The sequence below is a fragment of the Saccopteryx bilineata genome, chromosome 3 (genome assembly GCF_036850765.1).
Source record: "Saccopteryx bilineata isolate mSacBil1 chromosome 3, mSacBil1_pri_phased_curated, whole genome shotgun sequence".
Taxonomy (NCBI): Eukaryota; Metazoa; Chordata; class Mammalia; order Chiroptera; family Emballonuridae; genus Saccopteryx; species Saccopteryx bilineata.
The window spans coordinates 186,185,600-186,196,346 of record NC_089492.1 but is presented as its reverse complement, the minus strand read 5'-3'; the positions used below and the strand labels follow the sequence as shown (position 1 = coordinate 186,196,346).

The window sequence follows — 10,747 nt, the reverse complement described above, 5'->3', positions numbered from 1 at the left end:
CACAGGCATTTTTAAGCCTTTGAGGTCAAATTCTGGGTCTCTCCTGAGATTAAAGTTTCTTGACTGCTATATTCCTAACCCGTTTTGTGTATAATTCCAACTCAAGGAGGCCACTGACTTTGACCTTGACCCTGTGCCCTATGTCCCCTCTGGCAGCTCGTTCCCATGGGCAGTCTTGAGGAAGAAAAGGCAGGAGCATGAAGCAGCTTCCCAGGAAGTAGCAGCCAGACCAGGACCTAGCTGACACCAGCCAGTGAAAAAGAATGGAAGTCCTGCACCTTGTGTGAGGTGCCCATTGGCTGCCACAATGCCTTAGGGCCAATTCCCCATGGAGGGTGGTGCTTACCTCTGTACCTAGGGCCCCTGCTGTGGCTGGCTGTCCAGTCCAAGTTTCTTGGAACCAGTCCCAAGTCCTTCGCTGTGCTACTGCAACCTTGGATGCTATGTGAAGGTACATCCGGTGAGCGTATGTTGACTGCAGAAGTAAAGAAGAGGGTCTGGAACAGGAATAACCTGCCACCTCCAATCTCACTCACCATCACTTGCAGGACTGCTGCCTGTTGGGAAGAAGCTGGAAGAGGTGGGCGCATCTGTGGTGGTACCTCTCATTGGCTTGGGACCTGTTATTTATCCCATTGAGCCAATGAGCTTGGCTAGCACCTAGGAGTCTAAACCAATTTGTATATTGGTTAACTTTCTAGGCTTACCCCCAAGCCTCCAACAGGATTAAGCAGTGACTCAGTGGCATGAGGTGAGGAATCCACGTGATTTCGTTGTGTATGTGACTTACCTGTGCAATCATCCTGCCCAAATCCTGCTCCAGAGAGTGACCCATGACCAACCTTTCTGCAGACCACAGACAGGGCACAATTTTGAGTTCCACACACTTATATTAGACATTCTGAGGCAGTCCTGCTGGCGGGCTCAGACGATATTTACTGCTGGTGAGGCTCCTGGACGTGTTCTCAAAGCTGGAGCTCTCCACTGAGTTAGGAGGTGCCTTCTCTTTTCCCAGATGTCTACAGTAGTACAGGCAAAGTCCTGCTGCGTGAGCCTGGAGGCAGTAATGGCAGAGCAGGCATGTGATGAGCATGGCTCCTGACTCAAGACAAAGGACATCAAAGTGTAGCTGGGGAGAAGAGGCCAGAGGGCTGGGAGGTGTAGGACTTAGTGGCCAAAGCTGCATATCCTAGTTCCTTGTGCTGTAATGCACACTGTGTGCACAAGACAGCCCCTTATTCGCCATCTTGGTTGGTTTTTATGAGCCCAAATTCCACTTATTTCCTCAGAAAAGCCACAGCTGCCCTCATGACAGGGCCCACCTCGCTGCTTGCCAGTATGGACAAGGACCTCTGATACCTGGCTTTATATCAGGATGCTAGCAGGTTTCTCATGGGGCCTCCATCATGTTTAACACCACCATGGTGTTCCGGTGCTACAGCACCAAGTTGAAGCTCAGAAGCAGAGCCTGCAGGATCTCTAGCCAGTGGGTGGTCTGTAGGAAACAGGATAGCGTGAACACTGAGAAACAGGCTGAACCTGGCAGGGGCACACCCACCCACCCTGGACTCCCCCTACCAACCACTACCACTGCTGAGTGAGTCCTGGCCCACCTCCACTCCCTCACAGAGTAGAGGGACTGACCACTTGGGGTGTAGCTGCACAGAGAAAGTGAGCATGGCCAGGCCCCAACAGCCACTAGCACAGCAGCTAATTGTCTTCCCCACTGTATAGCACTAGCAGCTGCAGCCAGTCATTGCCCTTGGCTTCAAAGACTGGTCTCATACCTGTGACCAGATAATGAAGGACATGAGTTCACCTGGGGAAAAGCCCATCCAGGGGCTCATGGCCAAGTTACATATGCACTCTGTGGCTGTGTGACAGATCAGCTCATGGTCCTTGAACATGTAGACCTCAATCTAGGGCACAGCCTTCTTTTTTAGAATCTCCTGCCTGCAGAACCAAGGATGGCAGTGTTGGCACCATCAGAGCCTCCACCACCATGTTCTCATTCAAGCCAGCCCTGGACTGAGAATTTTCCAAACACCCTCTTGCACTAGGTGTGAGCTCCAGTGGTTTTCAGACTTCTAACCAGGCCTAGAAGACAACATAAAACCATGGAAAATGGTCTGAACTAGAATTTAGGAGACAATGCTGCTGGTGATGGTGATGCTAACACCTACAATTTGAGCACTTCCCCTGACCCAGCTCTTAGGCTGACTTAGCTTTCACACAGCCCAATGCTGAAGGTGCAGGTGTGACTATCATGAGCAGTTTTTCTTGGATGAGAAAACCAAGGCTGAGGAGTGAGTTTGTAGTAAATGTCACAATTAGTAGTAATTGCTAATGTGCATTGATTGGGCACATGTCTGAAGCCAGACACCTTTGTACTAGTACTTTTACATGTATTTTCTCATTTAATTCTCCTCATCACAATTACATGAGGTAGATACTATAACCATCCTATTTCACAGAGGGGAAAACTGAGGTATGGAGAGATTAAGTAATTTGCTTGAAGTTATACACTAGTAACCAGAGAAACCAGGATTCAAACACAGGCCGTATGACTCTATAACTTGCACTATTATGGTTAAGTAAATTGTTCTCATGGAATGGTCCACTCAGCTAAATGATACAGACTCAGAGCAATGACCAGAAAGTGCTTTTCAAAGTGTAATGTACTTCAGTGGGAATAATCTATACCTTAACACCCTGCCCAGGCCTCACATCTCAGGAAATCTTATTGAAGCCTCTCACTGATCCCTGCCAGGTTTATTCAAACTATGAGCATCTCGATGTTTTAAAAGACTGAGCAGTTGGGGTGTAACAGAGACAAGAGACCAGACTACTTCACAGATCTGCGAAATGCACTCTACTAGTCAAGACTACATATCCTAGGCCCCACCAACCCCACTAACTCAGCAGGTGGCAGTCAATGCAAACAGAAGGCTGCCCTCCCTATTCCAGCCACTTTCTGTTGGTCCTAAGAAGGAGCCAGAGCCCATATCAGAGGCCATCAGAACCCAGTGATGAGTGGAAGAGGGGCCAGAGCTGGAGCAGGAAGACATACACCCTCCTCCCAGGAAACATCATCTCTGGCTTAGAAGTGATGGTGAGCTTGGCAAGAGCCTGGGCTGCCTTTGTTTGCCCCACATCAGAGTCTTCCAGGGCCAGTGGGAGCAGAGCCTATGGGCACAAGCCACTTGGTGATCAAGACATGCCAAGGAGCTTAAGGCCCTGGCACCATGATTGTGCCACCTTCATTTTCTTTTCTCTCCACAGGCTTGCTGATCAGGGAGGCACAGACCCTTGTCACCTCTCTGAGGTTTTCCATTAAGCTACCAAAACACTTTCTAAAGCATCATTTAAAGGCAAGACTGAGACCAAGGAAGCCAATGACACAGAGAAAGAGCTCCAGACCTTAACATAAAACCACCTCCTTCAGCATCACTCAGCAGAAAGACATTTCTCCTGGCCATTAATAATGCTTTTTGTTTCACATGTAACACTAATTGCTGTTGTAGAAGCCACTGAGTCATGTTTTATAAACCACCAGAAAGGAGTCAGTACACCAGCTCACCTAGCCCCCTCCCTGAACAACCACAGTGCTGTGGTCCTCTGTCTTTTCTGCCAAATCCAGAAAAACCATGCAGGGAGAAGGTGAAGGTGGTAGGTGGTTTTTGTCACCTACCAGGGCTCTGGTGGGGAAACATTCTACTTCTGGGCTCAGTAAAGGAAGGCAACCAAGCAGTGGCTTCCCTGATTTAAGAGACCCAGAAAACCTGGACCTGCTCCCACTGGAGTTACAGTGGAAACCTCGAGGCTTGTGATTCAGGTTCAACTGGACAGCAGCCCTCTGCAGAAATTTATCTGCTCAGGGCTCTGATATTGACATATGTGGTAGGTGGCCTCATTGTTAAACATGAATGCACAATCATGGTGCTTCATCATGGTGTATATGATGAGCATGAAGTTACAGGGCTCAACTAAGCTATGAAAACATGGGGGGGGGGTGGGTATACAGAACACTGCCACAACCAGCACAGGGAAGTGAAGACCTGAGTGGGGGCAATGGAGGATAAAAGAAAAACACAAAGACATAGATAGAGTTTGGTCAAGGTGGGACATTGTGCTCTGATGGGGACACAATGACACCAAGCCTGGAAAACTCATTGATTTTATATGCTTAAACAACAGGCTATTGTGCTAGGGGAGTAGAGCTGATAACTATGAAACACTCTGTCCGACAAGCATATGAGGACATATTTAGTCTGTGGTAGCACTGTGTGCCTGTTGCCCTGCTTTTGGTGTCAATACCATGAACAGCCTTCAAGTTGTTTAAGTGACCTTGCCCTGCCAGGTCACTCAAGGATGAGCAGGGCCTTTCCTCTGCTCCCAGCTGCACATAGGCCAGAAGAATTCAGAGACAGGGCTCTCTCTAGAGAACCACAGGTTAGGCTTTAAGCCATAATGGACAGAGACACTCTCCATCAGCAGGTAGATAGGCTAAGAATCAGTGCTCCCACCAAACTGTGAAAAACTAAAAAGCAATGAAGATCTGCACATTAGTAAGCCTGGAAAAAAATTATAGTTTTAATTTAAGATTCTTGAAAAAAAAACCAATAACTTCTTTGACTCCATAATTAACACATTGACCAAGATTTTTTTAAATTTTAAAATATTTGCTAAGAAACAAAATACTAAAAACTTCTTTTTTTTTTAATTTTTTTTTTTTTTTTTTTGTATTTTCCCGAAGCTGGAAACGGGGAGGCAGTCAGACATAGACTCCCGCATGTGCCCGACCGGGATCCACCCGGCATGCCCACCAGGGGACGATGCTCTGCCCATCTTGGGGCGTCGCTCTGCCGCAATCAGAGCCATTCTAGCGCCTGAGACAGAGGCCACAGAGCCATCCTCAGCGCGGGGGCAAACTTTGCTCCAGTGGAGCCTTGGCTGCGGGAGGGGAAGAGAGAGACAGAGAGGAAGGAAAGGGGGAGGGGTGGAGAAGCAAATGGGTGCTTCTCCTGTGTGCCCTGGCCGGGAATCAAACCTGGGACTCCAGCACGCCAGGCCGATGCTCTACCACTGAGCAAACTGGCCAGGGCTAAAAACTTCTAAAATGTTAGGCGATTCTGAAAAAGTTTCACAAAACCTGGCAGGGGAGGGAAGGTTCTAAAAGATTATTTTCAAACTCTGCAGCAAAAAGAATCATGAGGTCAGAAATTGATGAAGGTCCCAAGTTGAAAGGGGGCCAGTTACGGGCAGTGTCTCCCACTGGTCTGTGCTAGGTTCCTGCTTGGGAGGCCCAGGGCTGGCACATTCAGGGGTCAGCTGCAGAATGCATTAGTTCAGGACCTAAAATCCTTTGCTGGAGTGGTATGCTAATGAAAATCTCCTCACATCTGACCCAGATGTGGCAGTGAGAAAAAAGGAAATCTTACCTTTTGTGACAGCATAGATCGACCTGGAGATTATTCTGCTATGTGAAATAAGCCAAGCAAAAAAAGAAAAATATTATATAATCTCACATATATGTGAAATCTAATGGACAAAGTGAACTGAGGAATGAATAGAGGCAGAGGCAGAGTCACAGGGACCAGAGGGACAGCAGTCAGAGAGAAAGGGATGAAGAGATGGAATCAGAGAGGGTAGGAAGATTGGTGAAACTATATATACATAACACAGATATACATAGCAGGACAGCAAGTCCTAGAGGGAAGGGGGGCAAAGGAGGTATAAAAAGGGACACAGGGGTGTGGGATGAGAGAGTTATGTTCAGTGGGAAACTTGAATCCATGTAAATAGAATAAATTAAACATTAATAAAAATTAAAAAAAATTCATGAGGGATTACACAGCAGAAGCTATATTAAAGGCCTAGAATTAAAAAGTAAAAATAAAAAGAAACTTCTTATTTTTGATTTTAGATTTTTTTTTTCATTTTTTATTCAGTTTAGAAAGGAAAGGCAAAGAAAGAGATAGAAAGAGGGAGATGCAGAAAAAGACAACACTTAAGCCACCAATTACCCACTCAACCTGATGAGAAAAGCCTGGCCAGGAGGCTCCTCAACATTCTGCCCTCAACCCACACTGTTAATGCCTGAACATGCCAGGACCCCTGTTAGGCACTCCCACAAGCTCCCTGTGCCATCTGTTTCATCCCTGTTGCTAGGGCCAGTGTCAGGTGCCTGGGCAGCAGTGCAGAAGTGTGTTCCCAGGACTCCTCCATTTGCATAAGTGGCAGCGCTGTGAGCCCCCAACTCTACATGGAGGCAGAAGAGATGCCTGGCCCCAGGTGAAGGCCTCCTCTCTGGAAGGTGGGAGATCCTCCTCTTCTTGCTGGGTGGCCAAGGGAACGCAGCAAGGACCAGTTTGTGGAGATGCCTGGAGTTAGTTGCATACCTGGTGCCCAGTGATACAGGGGAGTGGCAGGACCCAGGTCCTGGGAAGCTGGTGTGTTCTTGGCATGGAGGAGAGGTGGGGGCATCTCAGCACCTGCGCTTGTAAGCGACAGCCCCAGGTAGGGGTGGAAAATCAGGCTGGGGCAGTGGCCAGAGCCACCTCAACATGCTGTACCTGCCTCTACCTGCGTGGGGAATTGAAGACCTGAGTGGCGCAAAGGAAGATGAAGAAAAACACAAAGACATAGATCAAGTTTGGGCCAGGTGTGACATTGTGCACTGATAGAGACAAAATGACTCCAAGCCTGTTTTCAGCCTGGAGATCTCTTGGGGCTTTGAACCTGGGTCCTTTGTTATCCCAGTCTGACACTATCCACTGTGTCCATGCTTACCCTGCTTCTGGGGTCAATGCCACAAACAGCCTTTCAGTTGTTTCAGTGAGCGAGCTGGCACTCAAGGCAGAGGAGGGCCCTTCCTTGGCTCTCAGCTGCAAGTAGGCTGGATGCATTCGGATGCAGTGGCTCTCTCCTGCTGCCCCCAGCATGTGTGGGTACACGCGACCCTATGACCAAAGCAAAAAGAAAAAACAAAACAAAACAAAAACACAAAAACCTAAAAAGAAAGAAAAGATGGGTGGAGGTGAAAGCCTGAAACGCCCCTGTATTATAAGGCGGTTCTCCTGTTCAGGTACTAATGGGGCCTGCCCCTGCGTACCCTCACAAGGTCACGTGAAATCAGGCGAGTTCAAGGTGATATGACACAGACCACTGACGGCAGCCTCCTGGTGGCCTAAGAAGAAACACCTGGCCTCCAGGTCTCCTCAGCGCTCTGTACATCATGTGAGTGGGCATGTCTGGGCCCCCTGTGTCGTTCACAGTAGCACAAGCTCTGCATGGCACGGGTTTCTTCCCCTGCCTCAGCTTCCCTTGGACAGCTGAGGTCGCCGCATCAGGGACCAGACCAGTTTGAAGAGGAACCTGGAGTTAGCTACACACCAGGCACCCAGGGATAGATGGGAATGGCAGGACCCGACTCCTGGGCAGCTAATGTACATGATGGGGCAGAGGACGGGAGGAAACAGCTCAGGCCCGGTGCTCATGGGCGACCAGCAAACACCTGAGTGAACTGCCAGGTTTCGCAAAGTGGCCAAGGCCACCTCGAAGTGCTGTGCCTTGGGCATGTGTAGGGTATGTGACCCAGTGGCCAAGGCAACAGGAAAAAAGGGGGTGAGGGGAGGCAAAAGCCTACAGCACCCGGTATTCCCAGGCGGTCTCCCATCCAGGTACTAACCAGGCCTGACCCTGCTTAGCTTTTGAGATCAGAGAAGATCAGGCGTGTTCAGGGTGGTATGGCCATAGATGCCTGACAGCCACCTCCAGTGGCCCAAGAAGAAATGCCTGACCTCCAGGTGTCTGTACTGCTTTGCGCCCTAGGTGCCTGGGCATGCCAGGCCCCATGTTAGGCACTACCACAAGCTCTGCTACCATTTCCTGTGGGCTGCCAAGAGAACCTCCTCAGTGTCCTGTCATTATTCCTGGGGGACGAAGGTGTGCCCACCCACCCAGATGGTGGGAACTGGAGCAAGGGTCAGGGGTCTCAGTGTCACAGCAACTTGCAGAGGTGTGGTCGGGGGAAGGCTGGGGATGGAAGGACAAGGACCAGTGTCAGCTGCCTGGGCAGCTGTGCAGGGATGTGTTCCCAGGCCTCCTCCGCTTGCCAGGTAACCAGTGGCCCAAGTGGCGGCTATGTGAGCCCCCAACTCTGTGTGGGGGTGGAAGAGACACCTCGACCCCAGTTGAAGGCGTGCTCTCTGGAATGCGGGAGATCTGCTTCTCCCAGCTAGGCAGCCAAGGTCACGCTGCAAGACCAGTTTGCAGAGGAGTCTGAAGTTAGTTGCACACCCAGTGCCCAGTGATTAAGGGGAGTGGTAAGACCCTGCTCTTGGGCAGCTGGTGTGCTTGGTGGCATGGAGGAGCAGTGAGGCAGCTCAGCATGTGTGATCATAGGCGACAGCCCAGTTCCAGTTCCAGGCACCTTTGGTGCTCAGCCTGCATTTCACACTGCAGCTCTTGAGAGAGGTCAACCCCCATCTCCAGCATTCATTCCAGTTCAAGCCATCACTGGTTCTCAGCCTCTAGCCTGACTAGCAGTTTTTGAATCTGAAACTCTTTCTCCAGTGACTGTTCTAGCTCATGCTGTTGTTGGCATTCAGTCTGCAGCTCATACTGGAGCTTTTGACCTCAGGCAGCCTCTTACACAGAGCTCTCATTTTCTTTGTCCAGGGCTATAAAAAGCACCCAGCCGATGACACCCAAAAATACAGCCATGGAGATCCATATGCTACAGAACAAAGACAACTCCTCTACCCCACCCTTCACTCCATACTGATCTGATCCAAATCTTGCCCACTTTGCCAAATGTGAGTCTATTGGTTGAAGCCAAGCAGGTTTATACTGAATCCAGGCAGATGGTAGAGAAACTGTGGACTCAAAAAGTGTCAAGCCATACCCATTTATTGGAGGCCTACAGAGACAAGAGAGAAAATAACCAAAGAAAATCCTGCTTTTTTCAGTGGAGGGGAAGGGATCAGGAAAACTGCTCCTATTGGTGGCAGCTGGGGGAATCAGGAAACCAAACCTCACAGTGGTAGGAAAGCAATCTAGCCGAATCAGCCCTGAGAGAAGGCACCCATACCTTTTTATAGACACACACGTGGCTTTTTTCCCACATGCTAGTGCAATAATTGTGCAAAGTGCTTGCAGCCAGGAAACCAGGGAGCAAGCCGAATGCATCAGTTTTTCCCACATCTCTGTGGGTTAAAGCATTGTTCTGAAATTTGAAGTTTACCAGTTTGATCTCCTGTCAGGGCAATAAAGGGGAAGCAACCAATTAATGAATGATTAAGTGGCACAACAAAGTTTGCTTACCCCTCCCTTCTCTCTCCCTTTCTCTTTCTATAAAAAAAATCAATAAAAATAAATAATTAAGAGCTGGACAAATAGCTGGAATGGTTAGGACATCATACAAAATTGCAGAGGTTGCTGGTTTGATTCCCAGTAAGGGAATGTACAGAAACAGCTTAATATTGTTCCCTGTTTTAACCTCACTGCCCCTTGCTAAGAGAAAAGAAGAAAAGAAAGAAAGAAAGAAAGAAAGAAAGAAAGAAAGAAAGAAAGAAAGAAAGAAAGAAAGAAAGAAGAAAATCCAGTTGAACCATTCATTAGGTCTAGTTCTCCCAACACACCTGACCTTTATTTTATTTTCTTCCCACCCTATTAAGTGCTGAAGGCACGGATAAAAGGATTGACTGCAGCTGATGCTGATGAACTCTTTCAACATGGCAGCAGTGAGACAGTTGAAGTGAGAAGGGGGATTCTGTGAAATGGCTTGAGTGCCACAAGAGCTTGGGAAAGAAAAGTGGAAGGATTGTGGTGGTAAATTCCAGCTTAAAATTTTCAAGACTAGGAAGTGATTGAAACTCAGCCAGGTAAAGGAGCAGTATGTTTGAGGAGTGTCAGGGGTGGCGGCAACTGTGAGAGTGTGTAGAGTAGGGCATAGAGAAAATTATAAACAAGGGCTAAGATTGGGCCAAATAAAGGTGTTATAAAATCAGAGGTGAGAGTGAGGCTTTGTTCATGACAGGTTGGTGATGGAGAGACCAGGTTTAAAGAGGAAAATGGTTGGGGCATGTCTTTGGAAGGATGACTGAACCCTAGTGAGAGATGTTCTGAAGAGGTTGGGAATGGAGAGGATTGAACCTATGATGTTTGTGTGTAAGATTTGGGAGGTGTTCATCTAGAAATAAATGGGGAAATGTGTAAGGCAGACTTTACATAAAATAAGAATAGATATTTAGGGAACGGAGAATTTGCCAGATTTGAGGACAGAATGGAGAATGATTCACAGGAAGTAAGAATTGGAGTGAGTGAAGTTGGATGGGCAAAAGGGCTGTGTGCTGCATAGTGAAAAAAGTTTGTGTGGTTACTTTTTCTTGGTGAAAGGAATTGTGAGCAAAGTTAAGCAGCATTAGCTGCTGATGATTCTAATTACCAGGGCTTCCAACTTTAATAAGTTGTTAGTGGCATCAGAACATAGCCATTTGCTGATGAAGAATTGAATTTGGCTGAGAGTTCAACTGGATTTACTCTGAAAAACTTACTAAATTACCTCTCTTGTTTGTCTGGCTTATGCAAAAAAAAAAAAAAACAAAAAAAAAACCCAAAACAAAACAAAACAAAAAAAAACCAAATTATGAAAACTCATGTCACAGGACTGTGGTAGGACCAAGGGAGTCTTCCAGATTTTAGCAGTGCATCAATGTGTTTATAGTCTTTCTGTGTTGCAGCC

General features: G+C 47.9%; 1 pseudogene; it reads right to left on the bottom strand.

Moving 5' to 3' along the window:
- Positions 1–7,641: 7,641 nt before the first annotated feature.
- Positions 7,642–7,760, bottom strand: LOC136332363 (5S ribosomal RNA; annotated as a pseudogene).
- Positions 7,761–10,747: the final 2,987 nt, after the last annotated feature.